We start from the raw sequence: 22,856 nt of genomic DNA on the forward strand, positions 1-22,856 counted from the left end.
TGGATTGGTACCCCCAATTTTGGTTGGTGTTACAAAATAAACATAAAGTGGTTTGTCTTCTGTATATGCCCTTGTACAGACTCTGTGTTATGGGAAGTGCTTAAAAGTTCACATCACATTACGGTAGAACTGGGCAAAATAACTACTTGCTATTCCATGTATAATCTAGTACTTAACTAAAAATTGTTTTCTAAGGCTGTTGCAAAGAAAAAATTGCCATTTTTTTAAAAATCTAGTTAGGTTGTGAGTGTCTCTGATCATCAAGAATAGAGCTGAGACCCCATCATGTCCATATTAAAACATGAGCACTTCAGGAGGTAATCTCTTGTTTTTAAAAGCTGAGTTTATAATGGACTGGCTGATTATGTACATCTAATTACTCCTTGCTTAGTGTGTTTCCCACTTAAAACATCCAGAGACTGTACTCATGAAATGAAACCCAAGATAAAATAGAACTTTGACATGAATTTAATCCGCATCACTTTTATTTTTGTTTAAGATTTGCTTATTTGGATATTTTCAATTAATTATGAACATATTTTTATATAATTCTACTCTTTAGAAATAACTATTTTTTTTAACGGAGAAATTTAAAATATATTCTGTGTGGACCTCTGCAAAAGCAGATATGCTGGGGTTGCACATCCATCTCTACACAAATGGTTTTGCTGGTTCCACGGAAAAGGCTGCTGAATGACTCGATGTTAAGACCGCATCTACAGTGTTAATGCCTGTGCCACCATTTGCTGGGCGCAGAGGTTCTGCGATGAGCGTGGGACCACAGGGCTGCCTTTAGGAGGTTGTTGTGAAAGTATTGCTGACGTACGGAGATGGTTTATAAAACTCTGGGGCTCTCTGAAGTTAAATCTTTACTGCCATGGCAGAATATTCTTTATCAGCAGTCTTTCCAGGACCAGTGGCTATTAATTAGATTAGATGGAGCAAAATGATAGCTTGACTTGGAAGGGATTATATGGCAATGCCTGGAGAAGAAAAAGGATGGGAGGAAAAATTACGTCCACTTGTTTCGCAGGCACCAGAGAGCATTTGCAACTCTGCTTTTTTTCCTGAGACTGACTTGAGGCGGATATTCAGTATATACTTAACTCTGTATCTTTCTGAACAGCTGTGTAGTTCTGCTTTTATTTAGCAGCATGGAGAACATTGTAGTTTGGCATGGGAATTAAGTTAACGTAGAGAAGCCCACTGTGAGATGTCTGTACCTTCCTAGGAGGACGGTGCTTTGGTGCTGACATTGTGTGGCACTTCGCAGTGCTGAACCCCTATCATATCCACTAATTTATCAAATTGTTTTCCTTTATGTAGAGTTTGAGTGAAAACAACTGTCAGGCGTAAGGCATATGCAAATTAATGGCATGCGCTCTGAAAGTCACCCGGCTGTTAATATGAAACGTGCTCGGGCAAAAAATTTACAAACGTGAATGCCTAAGGACAAGGTTCTTCATTCATATTTGAGTCAGAGATCTGATTTTCAGTCTCAACACCTGGTTTTCCTCTTGAAAATAATGCAATCTGTTAGGACCCACCTCTCAAACTCCTCAGGTCCTTTGCGTTTGGGCATCTAGTGTACAGGTTTAGGTACCTACCTTTAGCTTAGGTTGCTACTGCCCTTTCTTTTTTTCCCCCTTACCATTGCCAGTTTTGGCAAGCATTCTGTTTCTCAGCACTGAACTAAGTACAACATTATGCTGAGTTATTTTTTTTCTGGCCACAAAAAGGATACATATCTGTGTCTTGAGTGTACGTATGACAAATTAATCATTTTGTATGTTGTGCTTCTGTCATGCCACCATTATTTCAGTCGTTTGGCTTTATCTCACTTGGCAGGATGATTCTCTCACGCAACAGATCCATTGTTTTTCTTCCAAATATATATGAGTAAATATATATATAGCAAACTTGCAAGCAGGGCTAGTTATTTGTATTTTTTAAGCTTAAAGTATACCATCCGGTGCTGACAAGTACCTAGCACCTCTTCTGGATTTCTTGCACAACTTTGTTTAGCTTTTGTAAATTTTAAAAACAAATATAGAGAGACCTATGTGTTTGAAATATAAATGATATATATGGATTAGCATGTAACTGTATATTATTAAACATGCAATGAATTGACTGGTAAGTGAAGTCTAATCTTATGGCTAGCAATGTAATTTATTCAGACTGTATTTTTGTACAGAGCAGTGCACACTAACCTATTGCCTCTGTGTCCTCTATAATGCCTAAAACTGTGCCTAGAAATTTCATTTCTGTCTTTAAAGGAAAAAAAAAAAAAAAAGACAACTAAATGCTTCATGTTGTTGATGGTATTGGTTTTTCTGATGTTGTTCTTTATTTATTTTTGAGAAGTGTATGGTATGTTTATTAAATGAATCCATCAAAATATCGTTCGTTTTAAATGGTCATTGTTAGCAGGGAAAGACACCTTTTTTTTTTTTTTATCAAAACTTTTAAGTTTGCAGTTTTAATACCATTTCTGCATTTCACAATTTTTGTAGCTTACATAAAGTTCTATGTGAAAAAGTAACTGAAATAAAAAAAATTGTTACACTAACCAAACGTGCCTGGTTTGCTCTGAGTAGAACATGGACGCAGCTGAAATGGCGTGGTTTCCCCTTGTGCAGGCTGAGCAGGAGCAGTCTCCTTAGGCTCATGAATATGGCTGGTATTCGGTCACCGTGCTAAAGGAGTCGTACCAAAATACATGGGGGGAAGAGGGAGAGATGCAGGATCTTGTCGCCGTAACCCCTTCATCCCACCTGGCCGTAGAACAAGCAGCACAGGGAAGGTGTCTGGGTGTCACAGAACCCATACTGCGTTTATAAAAATACAAGTATTGTAACATCGGAAAATCAAATTGCTTTTAATGTAGTAAATAACAAGGCTGTGTGTTGAAATGGGAATCTATACTGAGCACCTTGTTCCAGTGGGGGAATTTATTCATGATATACAGGTTTCTTTTTCACATTTCCAATAACCAATACTTTTTTGCATTTTGGGTCTGAAAGTTGGTTTACTTTTCACCCTAAAAAACCCACAGATACTGTTTTTGAACCTGGAACGTGGTATTGCAAAAATGGAAAAGCATGTTTAAACACTGAAGAGGTGATACTGTGGTGTTTCTACTGTTTGGGAATGTACTGTCATCCTGTGCATCGCTGGGTACCTCTTGTGCGAGCATCTCCTGTGGGCAGCGGCGTGAAGAAGAGGCTGCCAGCAGAAAGCGATGGCAGAACGGAGGGCAGAAGCCTTGGCTTCAGTGGGCTATTGCAAGGAGGGGGTACAGGCGTGAGGGGGGGTGCACCGAGTGGGAATCAAGTCATTGAAAAGGAATTGAGAGCAGGGAGCGAGTAAGATATCATACTACTGAACTATAAGATTTGATACATAAACAAATGCCTATGTTAGGCCTGCCACTGCAAGGGAATCTCTAGATGCACACAGCTAGACAGCAGGTGTTCATGGCGGACAGGAGCCAGGCGCATGTCATTGCTGACAATGCGTTCACCTTGGTGGAAGCAGCATACCCTAGGACAGATGAATGATGACTTCTGTGTTTCTGAGTTGGGTTCGGTTCCTGGCTGCATTTCAGATCCTCTGCCTTGCAGCCTCCGACCCCTCAGAGGAAGGTCGTAATTCGGCACCTGTCTGTCAAAGATGCTGAAGAGTGATATTCCTGAAACACCTGAAGTGTGAGTGTTGGGACAGGCAGCGGAAGAGTTTTGTGTATCTGATCGTGGTTACTGTAGTGGTCGCATGTCTCTTGTGTCACCCTGAAGAGGTTGTACAACAGGGCAGCAGGGAGAGGAGATGTCTCTTTACCTGTTGCACACCAGATGGGATCTAATCCTGTTCTGAAAGGAGACTGCCCTTCCCTGGGGTCAACCAGGCATGCTTGACATGGGTAAGGTTTTGGAGTTCAGGGTAAAATGAACAAAGAGAGAGCAAGAGCACAAATTAGCGGTAAACAGGGAGCCCGTTGTCCCACGTCAAGGTGAGAGACACCTGGGAGAAGTACGTGACCTTCCCGCCTGCAGAAGGAACAGATCCGGAGCCAAGCTTCAAGGGTGACAAATACAAGAAGACTCCCAAAAGATCTGTAGAATTAGTTTCAATTCCCTGAGAGGTGCTGGGCTGCAAAGCAGGTTTGGAGGCTTTTGTCAGCTCAAACCCTGAATGCATGCCCACAGAATGTAAACTTCTTGCCATGCTTTTGCCCTTGTAGGTCCCTTTGGTCACCACGTACCTCTGAGCATCTCTGTGCACCATAACTAAAACCCTGACCTGAAGGGAGATGTGGTCCACTGTGCCATGAAACTTAAGCTGGGCAGGACATGGTGGGATTTGGGCTGGTCCTCAGTCCTGCCACTGTTCAAGATTAGTTGCAGACGGCTACGTCTCTCAGTGAATATGAAAGTAGCTGTAACTGAGATAAATCATAACGGTACAGTGGGGTACAAAAGAATTTCTGCAGTAGCAGACAAGCCTTGGTATATAACAATGACAAATGGATTCATAAATGCCTTCCTAAATAAGAGGAATATTTTCTGACTCAGAGCTGTTGTAGGCCTAAATACTTTGTCTCCATGTTGCTCTTCTAAGAGCTATCACAGGAGGCAGAATCAGAGCCATTATCTTAAATTCTTTTCACTGAGAACAAGTCATGTTTTTTCTCAGAGAATTTTATAATATTAGAATTATTTAAAATACTTAAATGTATTCAGGTAGTGAAGCTTCAACTCTTTCAAAATAATTTTTAGCTGCAATGTCTGTTTTAGGTTTTGGTTGCTTTTTTTCCCCTTTAAACTGCTTATCCATTTTTCTCATCGATAGGAAAAATAAAGCTGAAACTTTTGAGTCACTTGAAAGTTAAGAGGATAGGAAAGCAAGGCTGAACGTTGTACTTATCGTGGAATAACAGGGCTGGGGGGGACTAATTTCAGCTGTATCAGTAATGAAAATGAGAAAAAGTGAAATGAATAGCAGCTGAGAAATATGGCCCCTCTTTCCTACACAACACAAACTTTATTTCTATCTGTTCCCATTTCTTCCCTTGATGCTACAAGACAAGAAACATTTATTTCAGGATTTGTCCTGGTTATCATCTTTTGAAGTAAGCATGCCTGCTGTAAAGCTGTATAACAAAGTACTTGTTAAACTAATATCAAGAACTTCTAATGGAAATGTTTAGAATACCTAATTTCCAAGGCCTAATTGGAAGCAACTTAAATTATTACATCAATAAAATTTGCTTGAGGGAAAGCCAAAAGGGATTCATGTAATCAAATAGGAAGTCCTAATGGGAGAAAGTGATTTTCGCTGTGGAACATATGAAAAGCTTTGCAGCTGCTGGATTAAAAGAAAAACTACTGAATTTTTCTGAATTCTTTTAACACTGGACATTTTAACATAAAAGATCATGCAATTTGCAAAAGAAGCAGGCAAAGATATTCTGAGAAGAGTTAAGTGTGAACAGATTGCACTCCATTTGTTTGAAAACAACCCTTACCTGACTGAAGTGCAATGCAATTATACTCCCTACCAAACATCTTGTCATTCTAACATGCTTATTTTTATGGCTGTTTTTAAAGCTGTAAGAGTGTGACAACATGGTGGTTTAGGCCTCAGGTTTTAAAATGCCAGTTCTCTTGGGAACCGAAGGTGCAAATCCAAGCTACGCTCAACTCATGCCTTTATGTTGGCAAAGTCCATTTGATGCTATTTGCAGCTTGCAGTTCTTGAGTCTGGTTAACAAAAGCCAAACCCCCTAAGATTTTGACTGTTCTGTGTCTATACAAAAGAGATCTTTGCAGCAGATGTGAGAAGCAGGGCTGGGAGGGAATCATTTCAATTTTCTTACAAATTCTCCCTCTCTTCCTGCAGTTTTACTCAGACCTGTGCATGTCTGTGGGCAACGACCCTCCAAATCGGAGAGGTGGATGGTCCAGCACCGCTGCTACTGAAGGGCTTCAGCCGGTTGCTCTGATACTGTCAAAGCTACCATGAACTAAGGAGTATCTGACTTTTCCCTGCTTGAGTCAGTGCAGATCTGTGCGCATAAAATGTCAGTAAAGGTATAACCAGTTATCCTAGTGGTGGCTGACCAAGTCCCAGCCTCTTTAAAAAAATGTTGAAATTTTGTCACTAAGTGGGCAGTGCTCTTGTGCATTTATGTGTCTTTAATAAATGACCTACATTCACACACTGAAGACGATGAAGCTTTTTGCACAGGCAAAATCTTCTCAGGAAATAAAATACATTATAATATTGGCAGGGAGGGATATGTAACTCTCATATCCTAGACTTATTCGATATGCAGAGAAATGGAATACCATCAAACACACATACATGCTTTCAATGTATAAACATAAAAAAATCAGAATATGTATCAATGGAGATTATAGGGGCACCATTCTAGGATGATGTTCACTCTATTACTTTTTAGCAGAGCTTAACAGAAGACAAAGTAGGTGGCCGTGTTGGTAAGAAATTAAGAACAGGGAGAAAAAAAATGAAAAGCTCACAAAAAACTAGCAAGCTTGAAATTTTCATTATTCATGGACTACACATCTTTCCCACAAAGACTGGCAATTGGAGAAGACTGTTTTCTCAAATTTGTATTTTAATGGCAAAGCTTTCTTGCTCATCGGGTAAAGTTTAAAGCTAACGCTGCTTTGCAAACCTTATTTTCTGAGAGACCTGAATAGATACAGGTTGTTTGCTTACAGTGAAGACCTTCACACCTCTGATTCAATTTTGTGGGTCTCCTGTAGCTGAAGCTCCTGAGCATAGCTACACTAGTACTTTTAAAGATCCCATTTTTAGTATTGCAGCAAAAGTTTACAAAAAAGTCAGATCAGCAGCCTCTGCCTCCCAATGCAGTCAGATATCTGCGGAATTCAAAGCAGGGTTCTCTAGAAGCTGCTAATTGCCTGTCAATCATCCGGCACACTACCAGTTCACACATTTTTGCTATCGACCTAGCAGATTAATAGTATAACGCAAACAAAGGAACAAAGGCTAAACTGTTCAATTGGGAAGGGTAATGTGTGGTCTTTTCAGGCCAAGATTAACAGAGAAACAGAAAAATGGTGTTCTTTGTAAAACTAAAGCTGCGGTGACCTTAACTCTGGCAAACAGACTGAATGAGTTCAGCAGTATTTGCCAGCGAAACCTGAAACAGCAGTGCTTTTAAAAAAAGGAAAAAAAAAAAACAAAAAACAAAAAACCAAACCTTATATTGAAAAGTCTTTCCAAGCAAAATGAAGTAAAATTAAAATTAATTTAGTTTTACTTTCAGGAATCAGCAGCATAGCTAAAATGGTTCACAAAGCAATGCGAGAAACTGTTGACCATTATGCCACAGCCTTATGCTGAATATATTTTTAGTATCATCTGTGTGAGTCTATTTTCAGGACAAAACAGCACTGTTTAAAAAAGCGTCTTTAAATTTCCCTCTGGTATCTTTGGGACTTGTATTCTTGGATTGCGGTCAATCAGAATAAGGGTGCTATTATTACTGAAATTAATATTTTTATAGTCACTTGTATATTCAACATAACCAAGACTAGGACTCCAGTGTGCTAGCGTGGAGCCAACGCCAAAGGCGAACCCCTGAAAATTTCCAGTCCCTCCCTACTGTGGAGTTTCCAGTCAAACCTCCGTAATCAAGGCTGCAGTGAGATTTGCTGTCTAAGCAGAGCAGTGCTGGATGAAGAGAAAAGGGTGACTTGTGTCTGGATTGGCTGCTCCAAAAAGCATTTTAGCTACCTTTATTGACATTTACTTGGTATTAATTAGTTACCATCTGGAGAGAAAGATTTCTTTCAGGCTAACAGAGAAAATACACAAAATGGGCCTCTGGTCTTCCTTGATTTCTTGAGGCAGATTTTGTTTCCAAGGGTGTAATGACATATAGTTCTCCCCTTACCTTTGGCTTCCGATTCCTGCTCACCATACCCATGGCCACAACCACCGTTGTTCTAATACCATCTTTTTCCAGGTCTGAACGACAGATTTGAGTCATCGAAGCGATCTGCCACACAACGAAGCGGTTGGGAAGTGAGTGTTCTCAGCCCAGACCAGCAGGACCAAGCACCAGCAAGCGGGCAGGGGAGAGCTGGTACCAGCTGCTTCGCTGTAGCCAATGCACCCCAGTCTCTGTGTGGTGACCCCTCACTTCTGAGAACAGATATTCTCTTCATTGCTGCTGTTGCTAGTCCCAAATAATATCTGCTTTCCAGGTCAGATGAATCAGAAGACCTGGAAAATGTTAAAAAGCAAAAATCAGAGAGTCTGAAGCAAGAATCAGCTATTCTGATATAGTCTTCCTAACAGGCCCAAGAGGCTCCCCCAATAATTTCTGCAGCAATTGCTTAAATTCTTTTTGAGCAGTACCTCCAGCCTCTGCATTGCTCCCAGTGGCTTTGGCTCAACCTTGTAACGTCTTCCTCGCTTGTAGTCTCACGATCAGCTTAAATCTTCATTTGCTGCCAAAGGATCAGTTCCCATCAAGCAGCGGCCACGTCTCCAGTCGCCTTCTCGTGTGCCCACATTTTCGCACCCCTGCCGCTGCGCACTTGGGAGGCTGCAGCAGCTCAACCCAGAGAGGATGAAACCCACAGGCTGCCGGGAGGGGAAGGGATGGAGAAAAGGGAGAGAGACTGACGGGTTGGAAATTAAAACTTCTTTAATAAAACAATAATAATGGAAAACAGTATAATGATATTAATACTAATACTACTAATAATGGAAATAAGAGGAAAAGTATACAAAACTGATACTGAGTTTCCCGATGACGGTCGGGGAATCGCAGGCCCGGACGTCCTGGACCAGACTCCGCAGCTGACAGGAACCAGATTCAGGAATGCATGGATCGGGGTCGGAGGCAGGAGAACAAGCAGGGTCCTACAGGGATGTTGGCCATGAAAGAAGAGAGCGAGACCCTCGTGATCCCTTAGCTTTATACTGAGGATGACGTGGATGGGATGGAATACCTCGTTGGCCAGTTTTTGGTCACCTGTCCCATCCGCACTCTTCCGCAGGTGCGACCCTTTTACGACATTTTACCCGCTTTGCAAAAGGGGGGCCAGCAGTGGCCTTGGTTCTCATGGGGATAAGTATAAACACGGGCCATTCTGCGTACCAATCCCACCGATACTGCAGTAGCAACTATAAACATCGAGCGTTAGCAAGTCTGAAAAGCAGACAGTGTCTGAAAAACATGTAGCTGCACTTTCAGAAAGTGCAGTTACTTAGAAGAACTTAACTGAAAGGAAAACGTCTGAAAAGAGAAAATAGCCCTGTTTTAACTAAACCAGGACGCAGACGAAAGGAGGACCAGGAGCAGCAGCGTACAGCTGGGCGAAGAGCCCGGTGTTTTGTAGGTGGTTCCCGCAGGTGAGCTCTCTGTACCCCGGGAGGATGACAGGCTGAAACACAATCCTCGGCAAGCAGCATCATTGGGAGTTTGTAAGATGCCTGCAGATATTTCAGCTTGTGGCAGGACCGGCTGTGTGATCTGCATGTTTGGAGACCTGTCGAGAGCGTCTTACTGTCTGCAGGCCACCTCATGCTCTCTCGAAAGGTTCACATACTTCATATGGAAACCTGTCATTTTCCTTACTGATAGCCGATCGCATCAGTGGCCTCCACAAACTGTACAGTGGATGAAAATGAGGAAACTAGCTTATCTTTCAAAAAAAGTAATTAACAATTCTTGCAACTAAATGTTGGTCTGAAAAGCACAAGTCAGATAGCCATCCTGAATGTTTGGCTTTGAAATTTCAAGATAATTTAAATTACCTGTGTGACTCGTAGTGCTGCCATTTTCATTCCCTGATTCAGTGCACATAATTCATAGAAAGGGATTTCTAAAATCCAGGCCTAAGGTTGGATTCAAGTTTTCTTTTCTGTGAATATTCCGCAATATTAATTTGAAATTTGTTGTTGCGAGAGATATTCAATTCAGTAAACTCATTCATTGGCCTATAAATTCCTGATGAGTTATAAGGTATCCACCCTTGTTTAGTGAAGGATGCAATTAGCACTATTTCATCTTATAGTCATAAAAAACAGGGAACTTTCAGCCTGGAATCAGAGCCCGGAGACTTTTGCTTGCAGTCAAAGAAACTAAAGTAAGGGCATATATTAAATGCAGGTAGAAGAATATTTCAGACCTTAGAAAATCAATTGAGAAGTAATGAACATTGATGAACATATAAAACTTGCAGAAAGTCTCATTTATTCATTGTGAGCTTCAATAAAGGGCATCTCATTTATCTGCTACAGAGCCGGAGCAGGATGGATTACACTACACAGTGAATATTTTGTTTTGCGTTTTATTGATCGGAGGGGGAAATACAGATTGTACTGTAGAGTACGAACTGGATTTGAAGCCACTAAAGTCAATGGAAAGATTTCTTTTGACTTCAGGGGTTTTGGAGCAGCTTACATCTGTGAAGTATGAGTTGCACAACAAATGTGAATTGGTTACCCAGTGCTGGCCCAAAGTGAAGAATATTCTCTGTCTGGCCCAAATGAACCATAACTGCTTCCTAGCCTTTTCTTCTATGAACCTAATCACATAGAACAAAAGTATAATCGTTAATTTATCAGATCATCTCAGATATGAGAGGTTACATCCAGTATGTGCGTGCCCATGGAGGCACGTGTAGGCATGTATACTCCCACCTTGACTTTCAGGGCTGCCTATAGAATAGGGGCTTAAAAAACTAAATTTTGGGCAGAAATGGGTAGATGCTAGATGGGAAGTTTGTCCACCATCTTAGAATGACACTTCACAGATATGGGTGTAACCCTAAAATCACTGTATCCTCAAATGCTAATCCGAATTGCGCCCAATGGGTTGTACCTTGGAGCAGCAGCACTCAGAGGTACAGTTGAAGAGAAAAAGAGCCTTTTTGGGAGACCGTGCATCGGATGCTGGGGAAGAGCTAAGGGGCATCCTTTGTCCCTGTGGCTGAGTTTGGTTAGAACATCTCCAACAGGCAGAAATTTCTTCTTCTCGGCCTCCTTCATCAGTGTTTGAAGAATCTAAAGGTAACTCTAAAACCAAAGGAAAATAGAGACCTCACATGTCAAAGTATAGACAATGGGGAATCAATACTGACTCTGTGGAGGCGCTGATTTTAAATATGTGTGCTCTATATCTTTTTGTTGCATTGATATTTTAAGGTGGGGGTTTTTTAAGAGGAAATGCAGAGCAGGTAAAGTTTGGAAGAGCTACCGAACGTCACTTCCAGTCCCATCCGATTCTGACAGGCACCAACACCAATCAACATTGCAGATTCTTCTTTGCACTACATGCACAAAGACCACGAGATAGCTCCTTTCCTCTTTCCCCTTTTTTTCATTTTTATTTCAAGGTACCGGAAAATTCTTTGTACCCCAGAGCAGCAGGACAGATTTCTCCTGATATTTGAAGGGACACAGAGAATGACAGTGGAGTTCAGATCCTATATGGTATAATTTGGCCTGAAATAACAGTAAGATAAGATAGATATAATATGCTATGTGCTAGTGACAAATTTATCACAAAGCTTTAATATATCACAAAGATGTTCTTTGTTCTCTGATTTCGACAACTGCATTTGCCTTTAGTTACTCAAGATGAAATATGCTAGTTAAAGGTGTCTGTATGCATATTTTAAAAAAAACTTTAAACAGGCATTAGAAATCTCTCACTGTGCTATTTAGTCTTTGCTGAGAACTGATGAGTCCTGCTGAGCTTTGCTTCAATTTTGATATGTCAGAACTGATGTGTAATTTGTTTTAGAAACTGATGAGGTTTCGGATATGTGCTATTTTTGGAGGGAGTGTAAATTAAGATGGTTGATGAACATGTGGCTACTTGCACTTCTTCTGCTGTTTAACTCAGTAGCAGAAATGCGCTTCTGGGAACAACAGAAAGTGCTGAATGGGCTTGTAATGTTCGCTTAATGACAAGGAGAGAGAGAAGGAAGGTTTGGACTACTGCAGAGAAAAGGATGCTTTTGGCAAGGCGAATGATTGCGTTTCAGAGCTGGTTTTCAGCGGGACTGTGGGTGGCACTGGCAAAGCTTTCCACAGGAAGACTGGGCAATATCCTCTGTTCAGATTCTGATGCTGCTCCCCTTGCCAGGGCTGCTAAGAAATTAGAAATATGGTCAGATTTATACAACCTGTTACAGAACTGCATTTTATCACTTTTCTCCGCGCAGAAGCCCTTTGTCTCTGCTAGCTTGTACCTTACTTCCAGCAGACGGCCATCAGTCATGGAGGCAGAAAGCTGGGCACTTGGTGCCCTGGATGCTGGACAGCCTCATCAGACAAGAAAAGAGTCAATGAAAGCCACTACACCTTGTTAGTGTAGGCTACAGCATGGCCCTAAACTTGCTTTCTTTTTAGTGTCTCTTCAACAATGACAAAGAATAGACCAAACATTTAATTCCCTTTTACGCTATGTATCAGCAAAGTCAGCCTTAGCTACTTCTTGAGTATTTCATTGTGTCATAGGCTACATCTTTGGATCTATACCTACTTCTAAAATTTCCCACTACTACAGCACACAATGGATTTCTTGCACTTCAAATCTTGAAATAAGCCAAATCGTACTTCTGCTTAGCACGTTCTATAAGTGCCAGATGAGAAGAAAGCTACTATGGCTTAATGACTTTTTAGTTACAGACCCAACAGTTACATTCAAGGGAAGTGGGAAAGATTACATCTGACCCCAGATATTGTGAATATCTGTAGCAAGCTCAAATACCACGATGTCAGCAGCTGCTCAGAATATCTATTCCTGGTGTAGCCAGCACATTACTTTTCTGGGAATGGGAAAGGAAATTGTCTTATCCATAGGTTTTCATGGTGCTAGAGTGATTTATCCACTTTTCTTGCAAAAGGTTAGAAGACTGTGAGATCTTGAACCACCCTCAAAAGAATGCTAAAGAACAGTGTGTACAATGGAGCAATAAAAGCAAGGAAGGCAGAGAAAGCTTTTATTATTATCTTTTCTAACTATGATGGTGACTGCCAGAGCTAGTTACTGGTCTTTAGTACAGAACCTCTCCACACCCTTCCCACAATTTTCTCATATCCTAAAAATGGAGAATCATTATGTCTGCATCTTTTCTCAGCATATAGGAACAGTATCTTTCAGACAACAGGGGTACCACAGGGATACTTGATTCCATCCCATACAGTCACATTCTGGAAATGAGATTAAATGGACTAGGTAAAACATTAATTTCCATGAGTTCGCTACTTAATTACCATCCCAAAATGCTGCAAGATCATCAGGCATGACGAAGGATAAGAAGAAAAAAGTTGTCTTCTGTATTTTACATTCAGCAGCAGCCACACTGTATTTATCTACAGTAAAAATGCTTGTGCATCTGCTTTCTTCCCAAGGCTTCAATGCATACTAATTATTTTCTCATGTATATTAACTAGGATTTTATAGCTTTTGCTGCTTTGTGCACTGTTTCAAATCTTTATCCCATAGCTTTTCTGTTACCTTGCTTGCTTAGAGCTGAAAATATTTTTTCATAAAAGTCTGGTGCAAATTCCTTTTTGTATGTGGGCAGAGTCTTGTAGGTTTACTAATACTGCATAGGACAAAGACCATACTCTTTAGAGGAGCCTTATGCTCCCTGGGTGAAGTGAAGCACTGAAGTATACTAAGGTGAATTGCCTTGGTTTATGATGTTTCATTTGCCTCCAACCACGAGCTGGACAGGCCAGGTCCCTCTATAAATGCCAAGGGACTCATTACAAGCCCCTACACTGATGAATAACCTTAACATCACACATACTTGGTACATATGGTTTACAGATGCTATAGGTATTTAAATGAGAATACAGCTCTAAGCTTTGTCTTTATTGTCCTGGTTCCATTTCCCACCATTCCTTCTCTCTGTCTTGCTTTACTTGAATTCCTAGTAAAACATCATCTTATTCAAAATAATTCACCAGTCTTTGATGTATCACCCTGATACTTATTGAGATCTTGGTCTGCCTTTTTCATATCAATAAGTTTAAGTAAGAAATGTATAATTTTTCCTCATGTTCATAGGAAGAGAAATATTCCTTCAGCATACCAAGTCATGATTAAAGTCAGCAATTTCCTCCTCTCGCTCCTCATTTAGCCAGCACTGGAAATATCCTTTTCTATATTACTGCTTGGCCTAAATAACACGTAATTCACAATTGGTATTAATACCGCATCTGGCCATTACACCTTGCTCTGCTTCAGTAGCTCTTTCCATGGTCCAGGGGTTGCCTTTATTAGCAGGTCAGCCCGAGAAGTGAGCCTGCTGGAGAAGAACTGCAAATAGGATTCCCAATCCCCTCCTAACTGTTCTGACATATTATCTAATCTTTGCAAGCCCATAAAACTTTTAGATGAGCACTACCTACACATTTAACTTTACAATACAGTCACACTTTGCTGATTTTGAGCTTTCTCCCCACACACATATAATTCAAACAGATCCAGTTTTTAATTTATTGTGGGAATCAGAGGGTGAGGATAATATATTCCAGGTAACGCACTCAAAACATTTATCATTGCTAGTTAACAGCTAGAAGCTTATTGGGTTATATGTTAAAAAACTTTCACATTACCTTGTGTAGAGAAAGGGATGTGGCCTTGTGCATGAGGCTATGTGTGCATTTGGCTAGGCAAGCTCATCCAAAGTTGCGGTCAACGGCTTGATATCCAAGTGGAGACCGGTGGCAAGTGGCGTTCCTTAGGGGTCCATATTGGGACTGGCGCTGTTTAACATCTTTGTGGGCAACGTCGACAGTGGGACTGAGTGCACCCTCGGCAAGTTTGCCAATGACACCAGGTGTGTGGTGCGGTCGACATGCTGGAGGGAAGGGATGCCATCCAGAGGGACCTTAACAGGCTTGAGAGGTGGGCCCATGTGAACCTCATGAACTTCAACAAGGCAGAGTGCCAGGTCCTACATATGGGTCGGGGTGATCCCAAGCACAAATACAGGCTGGGTGGAGAATGGATTTAGAGCAGCCCTGAGAAGAAGGACTTGGGGGTGTTCATTGACAAAAAGCTCAACAAGACCTGGCAATGTGCGCTGGCAGCCCAGAAAGCCAACCGAATGCTGGGCTGCATCCAAAGCAGGGTGACCAGCAGGTCGAGGGAGGGGATTCTGCCCCTCTGCTCTGCTCTGGTGAGACCCCCCTGCAGTACTGCCTTCAGCTCTGGGGTCCTCAGCACAAGAAGGACATGGACCTGTTGGAGCGAGTCCAGAGGAGGCCACGAAGATGATCCGAGGGCTGGAGCACCTCTGCTGTGAGGACAGGCTGAGAGAGTTGGGGTTGTTCAGCCTGGGGAACAGAAGGCTCCAGGGAGACCTTAGAGCAGCCTTCCAGTACCTAAAGGGGCCGACAAAAAAGCTGGGGAGGGGCTTTTTACAAGGGCAGGGAGCGATAGGACAAGGGGCAATGGCTTTAAACCAGAAGAGGGAATATTTAGATAAGATATAAGAAAGAAATTCTTCCCGGTGAGGGTGGTGAGGCCGTGGCACAGTTTACCCAGAGAATTTGTGGGTGCCCCATCCCTGGAAGTGTTCAAGGCCAGGCTGGATGGGGCTTTGGGCAACCTGGTCTGGTGGGAGGTGTCCCCGCCCGTGGCAGGGGGGGTGGAATGAGGGGAGCTTTAAGGTCCCTTCCAAACCATTCTATGATTCTGTGATTGTATGATTCTATGAAAGAGCAGTGAGACTGTTTACTGCTATTTCCTATGCAACAATTGCATAAACAGAAATAAATCCTGCCGAATTCTTGTGAATTAGCCTTAAAAAATAGATTAATATGAATATAATCCATAGCATAAGTTATGCAGGAGTAAAACTGGAGTGCCAAAACTGAAGGAATTAATAAGGTGTTCTTAGTACTTGATAAGGTGCAGCTGACAGCAGCCTGTACCACCTTAGCAACTTAAAAGGAACAGAAAGGTTTTTCCTTCTACTCAGTCTCCTTCAAATATACTCGCTGCAGAAAGTGGGACTTGTTAACCTTATAACACTGACATTTAAAAAGTAGAGATAATTATAAACAAGGTGAGCAAACCCTACCAAGCAAATGGGTTTAAGTGGATTACTTATAAGGTCTTTTTCTTTTCTTTTTTTTAAAAGAGCTAAATATGTGCTAGGCAACTTTAATGAGGCAGTGCAAAGAGGAATTATCTCAAAAGACATTCACCTAGAGATAACACTATCCAATTTCTGTTTGGTTCAGAATTTCACTCACAGTAGCAAGCACTTATCCTGTTTAATTAAAAGAAACACTTATATAAGGAACATGAGGTTCTTGAATATGAATTTAAATATAACAGCCTAAGAAAGCAGTTAAGATTAAGAATGGATTGTAATGCTAAATGAAATTATCTGCAATTCCTACATTTCAGAAAGTTCAATAGCTGTACAGATATAATAAGGTTTGAATTCAAGTTATCATATCTCAGCTAACGTAATCTGTTCAGATCAATTGATAGGATGTCAGAACTGTGTGTGTATAAGGAGGCTAAACTTATGCATACCGGAGTTGTTGCCAAAGCCTTCAGATACATCTGTGGTTATATGACTCCTTCCACCGCAAGACAGCATGCAGTGTTGTTTGGGGTTTTTTACACTAGCTGGATAAGCCTGGGCAATGCTAAAAGCAAAATATGGTTCTACTTTGAAATAGCTCAGTAGATTTGCTCCATCAATATTCGGCCAGATTTTGTCACTTTGATAACAGTTTCTCAGAATTCACTAAAATTAAGGTGTAAAGCTTTAATTTCTTGTTTCCTTCCAAGCACATCAAGATCAAGAAGGTGACTGGGAACCACCAAATGGAGTTATCAAGAATGAATCATGCTTGACCAACCTGATTGCCTTCTACCGGTCATCTACCAGTTGTGATGACTGGTATCATGGATGATGGGAGAGAACTCCAAATTTGTCAGGCACGATTTGCCCTCAGTGAAGCCATGTTAGCTGTGACCAAGCACTTCTTTATTTTCTATGTGCCTAGTTTCCATAGCGTAGTTTCCAGGAGGATCTGCTCCATCATATTGCCGGGCACAAAGGTGAGACTGACTTTCAGAAGAAAGGCATGTGTAGTTAGGGAGCAATTGTTTCCTTTCATTGTTGGAAAATGATTTTTTTTTTAGATTGTGGTTTCTTTTTTCTTAATGTATTTTTAGAATTTCTCTTAAGTAAAAATAACTCTGCTACTATCTCTCTAAGCATCTCCAGGTAGAAAATCTTTAATCTTCTGTGACATCTTTGTTATCACAAATAAATGCTACTGTGAATGCAAATACTCACAGTAAGGAATTACCACTTAGTAAAAGGAAATGCAGGCGTGAAGTGTCTATATGCTTCCAAGTTTGTTAATGTAAAGCAGAGTCATTCAGTTCCAGGCCATCTCTCTATACCACACCCATCAGAAGTGGTAAAATATCTTTACATTCAGATGGCTGTGCACTGGCCTCAGCAAAACAAATACATCTACTGGCTATTTTCCAGCGAACAACGCTTAAATTATTGCCACAACTGCAGATCCTATCTCCTTGTTTTCCCCTCCCCTTCTTTAGCTGCAACAAGAGACATTTCAGCAAAGAGAGTAATCCAGGAGTGTGGACCACACGCACCCTCTTCTCAGAGGTGCAGCTGGTGTTTGTTGGTCACTGTCAAGCTATGTTGGCTTGTGAGATGGTCTGCTCCTGTAGGAGAGTGAATTTTCTTTGTGTCCAAGGAATTGACAACAAAGATCCTAGATTTGCTCATCTAGGTCTGTTAACATCGGTAGGCCCTTTCTGTAGGCACCCATTCTTGAAAATTTGGGATGACAATTTTTCGTAAGTGACTCCAGGTGTGAAAGCTTAGAAGCCCAACTGAAGAGATCTGAAGAAACCCCATTCTTTAGAAAGTGATAGATGGTTTTCTCTGAAACTCTCTGACCGATCTCAAGCTGAGTATCAAAAATAGCATAGGCGTATTAGGACTAGTCACCATGAAAACTCTTCATTTTGATATAAAGTATTTTATAGAAGCAGTGATATATAGAAGGGCTACTGTTGATGTAATATCCAAGAATAACACTCCAGCTTGACAAACCATTAGCAAAGCTCTAGTGTGGAAACAGAAAGCTCCTCTAATGAGCCAAAAATGGAAACACCTGGCCATTATTCATTAAGAGCTTCTTTAAACATCAAACAAAGTTTTACACAGCTGCCCCAATGACTACAAGGTTTTATTCTCATTTTTATGACTGCTGGCAGAGGACTTCTGGTCATTCTGCCATCCTTTAACTTGGTGAATTCTGGGACCTTTTTGAAAGGTCAGAACTATGTGAGGCATACTTATATGTATTGCTAGCAGGATGTGGGTTGGCTGGAATACCAGATTACAACCACAAAGAAAACTGTGTAGCGGCTTATGAGACAACTTCATGATCTTCCAGTCATCCTGTAAAACCTATCTACTTAATGGGATTTAGGAGAGAATGTGGAAATGTATTCCAGAATTATGGTGTAGGGTTTTTTGTGGCTTGTCAGATGAAGCGAGTTATTTGTCCCTGGTGAATGTTTGTTCCTTATTGATGCTAGAATTATGATTTGTTGTAAATTAATGTCTCATAGTGAATGATCTTGAAAAGACTATCTTTACTATTCAAGTCTTCTGACTTATGGGTGATTTGTGATGACTTCGCAGAAGTTTTCTATGCACTACAGTTCACTTAATTGGGAGTCTTACAAAACTCACATAGGGCAATATGTCTGGTACAGTGCAGTCTGGTGCCCTTAGTAGCTAAAAGTGGCATGTCAGCATGTAAAAATCAATTGATACCTAATACTGGCATTGCCTGCAAGTCAGAGTACTCTACAGGTACAAAATGGTACAAAATGGTATTGTAAAATGTAATTCTGGTTGTGTGGTCCTCCATTTGTTGACTCATTCTTTATTCCTGCTCTGCTGTGGCCATTAAACAAATCGATACTAATTCAGTGTAGATCCTAAAGCATTTTGTGCAAAGCTTCTTTTAAACTGGCTCATAAAACAAACAGTAATATACAGCATATCAACACAATGTTGTCCTCCAAGGCAGTGATACTTGTCGTGATCACTTAATAGGCTTTTTTTTTTTTTTTCCCCACTGATTTGTGTTGGTTATCCTACACTTAAAAAATAACAACAATGAAAAAAGCAGCCCAAAAACCTATTTTCCCTGGGAATCCCCTTTTCACCATTGATTATCTTAATTTGATTTTTTTCCAGCAATTCTTGTAAAATTCACTATGTTGGATTATCCGTCTTGTATTTCTGCTAGCAAGGCTTAACGGGCTTTTAGTTACAGAGCTGGCCTCATTATGGACACCTGCTTCACCAGCTCTATCCCCAAGTATTACTTAAAAGTAAATATAGTGATTTCTTCCCATTGTTCTCATTTTTCTTTAGGTTGTACAAAGTAACAGATAAAGTTATTGATTCATTGGTTTAATCCTTGCATTTACTGTACTATGTCATAGTTTCTGTCTGGATGCTTCAACTCTTCTGTTGCTGTTAGTTTATTGTTGTCACACTTGACAATTTTGGGATTTGGTACTGTTGTGCTTTAAACAAATTCCACAAAATCCACTAGCAATTTCCCTGTATACTTCTCTTGCTTATTGGGGTCCTAACTTGGGGTTTTTTTGCAATACTCCAGGTTTTTGAGAGCTGATTTGGAGATCCTGAAAGGTCTCCAATTTTCACAGTAGTTTGCTGAACACCTTTTGCAGTCAAGCCTGTCTCAAGTTACCTCTCTGAAGCAATGACGACAGTACCAGGGGATATAGCCACGCTAGCTTTAAACTAGTTTCCATGCTGCTGATAGCTCTGTGCTGCTAGATCCAGGAGCACAGTCAGCCGTAAAACCCACCCAAGAAGCCAGGTAAATGCTGAGGAGATTAGCTCACGCTGAGCTCTGCGCTGCTGTGGTTACGATGCCAACAAGTGCCCAGATTGTCTCGTTTAGAGCGTGCCTACACAACCTCCATCACTGCAGTAGCTGTGGGACCACCTAGCACTACAACAGGGAGAGAAAGCCCAGGCTGAAATCAGATGTAATCGCTGCCTGCTCCGAGCATGTCGTACAACTTGTTTGTTTCTCACATGAGAGCTTAGCTCTGCCTTCTCTTACATCCACAGTTGAATTCATCTATTTTGTGTAGCTTTATGCATATAATTCACTACCATTCAGATACTAACACTTGTAAACAGCCCCCACTTCTACAACCAGACTCTCCTGAACAGTTAGAAAAAGAGGTCCAAGTCCCAGGATAAATTAATCCCCCAGTAGTATCTGTCATGGGTCTTAAAAGACACATGATTAATGTGGGAAGCTATGGATACCGTGTTAAGAGCGTAAGCCAAAAAAGTTTCTGATCCTGCCTGATCTTACCGGATTGTTTTAGCAAATTGGTTAGGGAAAATTTTGTATGGAAAATTCTGCATATATGTACACAAATAGATTGTATTAAACCAGAAAAGGGGCAAACTATGGGGATACAAGTGTTTCCTCAGGTCTAAAACAAAACTAGCAAGCTTAAAATATGTTGGGAAGAACACTTACTACTACCTTGTATAAATCACTTCACCTCTCTCTGCGTCTTTTTATTCTCCCTGTCTTTGTCTTGGCTTTTTAGGTCATCAGCTTTTCAGGAAAAAGACGTGTTCTTTTCCTACGTGTTTGTATAACCCATCACAAGGAAGTGCCATTCTTGAATGGTGACAGAGGATGTGGGCACCTCCCTACACTACATTTTTCTCCTTGTCGTTCCTGTTCCCTGTGAACAGGAGCTTGCTTTGCATGTCTGCAGCTAGTGTGAGAGGCTAGGTGGAAATGTAAAATATCTGAGTCTTGCACAGAAAATCAACCCTCATCTGGCTCTTCTGGGTGAATTTTCCATCTCTCTGTGCTGGTCAAATGGTCAGTTTGAGATCACGGTATGTGGTCAGAAGCACTACCGGAATTTTCTTGCTCCTGACTGCGTAATTTCTGCTCTTGGATTGCTAAGCATGGTGAAAACACAAAGGCATGTGTACATTACAATCCCAACAGTTGATATGCCCAAGGTAAATATAAATGAGTTGGTTGGATATAGTAATAGCCCTCACCCTGACAACATGAGGTTTACTGCTGCCCGATTTAACACTTTTTTCCAAGCAGATTTTGCAGCAGGTGCTGAGCTCCGTGTTACTGGGGCTCTCGGGAGACCAGCAGCGGTGTTCGTTAGCTACAGCCATGGCTGGGATGGCAGTACCAGGTACATCCACTGTCCCCATCAGGGGAGTGAAGTTGGCCCTTCAGCCTTTAAGCACAGGGCAGCATATTTGTTAATCAGTATTTCAAACAACTTTGGGATCCCTTCAGCAAACATTCCTGAATATGGCCCAGTTCTTTTTGTACCACTGTGTGAATTCGTCTGAACACCATCTGAGGTAAGACAGCAGAAACTGGCTCACATACTTAGCCACCCCTAGTTATTGCTTGACTACCTGACCCATGGAAAAAACTACCCAAGTGCCAAGTGGTCTGAGAGTAGGCAAGTTCCTTACCTGCCATTCTGTAGCACGAAAGGCTCTTGGAGTTCTCATTTAACTGTCCTGCACCTGCATCATACAGTTAAAAAAATGCAAGGCCAATGCCTTAAGCTTTTTTGTTCTGGTTTTGAAGCAAGTGATGTAATAGAAGAAGCTTTGCCCATTTTAAACGAAACCTCATATAAATTCTAGGTCTGGAAGGCCAAGTACTGTATCTGAGTATCTAGGGAATGATTTTATTTGGTCATAGAAGATAAAAGCATGTATGATCCACAGTTAAAGGGCCCCGTAATTCTTAACAGTAAGACCTTCCACTTGAACATAGAAAAGGAACGACTTGTCTTGGAGTATCTATATCCTTCTATGCTGCCCTGTGTTCAAACAGCCTTGGGGAGAAAGCAAAGCAAAATTCAAAGTAACTTTTATTTTGGGATTATCCATGCTATGGCTACAAATACTAAACATTACATGGGATATATCTACCCTGTCCTACCCTACCCCAGAAATACAAATAGGACATAAGGAAACTTAAGGGAAGCTAATGCTATTAACCCTTTTGTATTCTTGACTGCAGTATAATACATTTCAGATTAAATGGGATAGTATAAGGCATCTGAAAATATCATCAAGGAACATTGCCAGTACATGTTCATTTGCAGACATTATTTATAACTTTGGAGGTAAGTGGTAACTTTGTTTCTTACTTGTTTATCTTAATCAGACATTTTTTCCTGGATGCAAAAACAAGCCAGTACCTATTGTAATTGCTGCACCATTCCTTCTCACAGAAGAGATGTGCTGAGTCACTGATAAATAAATCACTTGGGCCTGAAACGAGCTGACAAACCAACTTTTATCTGCTGCAGATAACTTCACTCTCTTGTTCACCTGCCCTGCTTAGGCGATTTGGGGCACAAGCAAGACTGGCAATCCAGTCTAGTGGGGATGAAGGAAAAGAGAAAACTTTTCCCCCTCTTTACGTTAGACTTCTGTCAGAGCATTGAGTTGTTCAAATCATAACATGTCAAGTTACATTATTTAGTATCAAGAGAAATTTCAGTTTTACTCTCCCCAAACCACTGCATCTGTTTTTTCAAACAATTACTGTTGTCTGGTTTTGGTAAAGAGCTTGGGAATATTATAAAACTTGAACAATCACTAGTTAATTTTGGAAGTTGGGCTATCATGATTTAGATGTTGACATGGACCTGAAGTGAGCCACACATTGCACAGAACTTA

This window comes from Cariama cristata, unplaced genomic scaffold, assembly GCF_000690535.1.
Source record: "Cariama cristata isolate BGI_N322 unplaced genomic scaffold, ASM69053v1 scaffold741, whole genome shotgun sequence".
Lineage (NCBI taxonomy): Eukaryota > Metazoa > Chordata > Aves > Cariamiformes > Cariamidae > Cariama > Cariama cristata.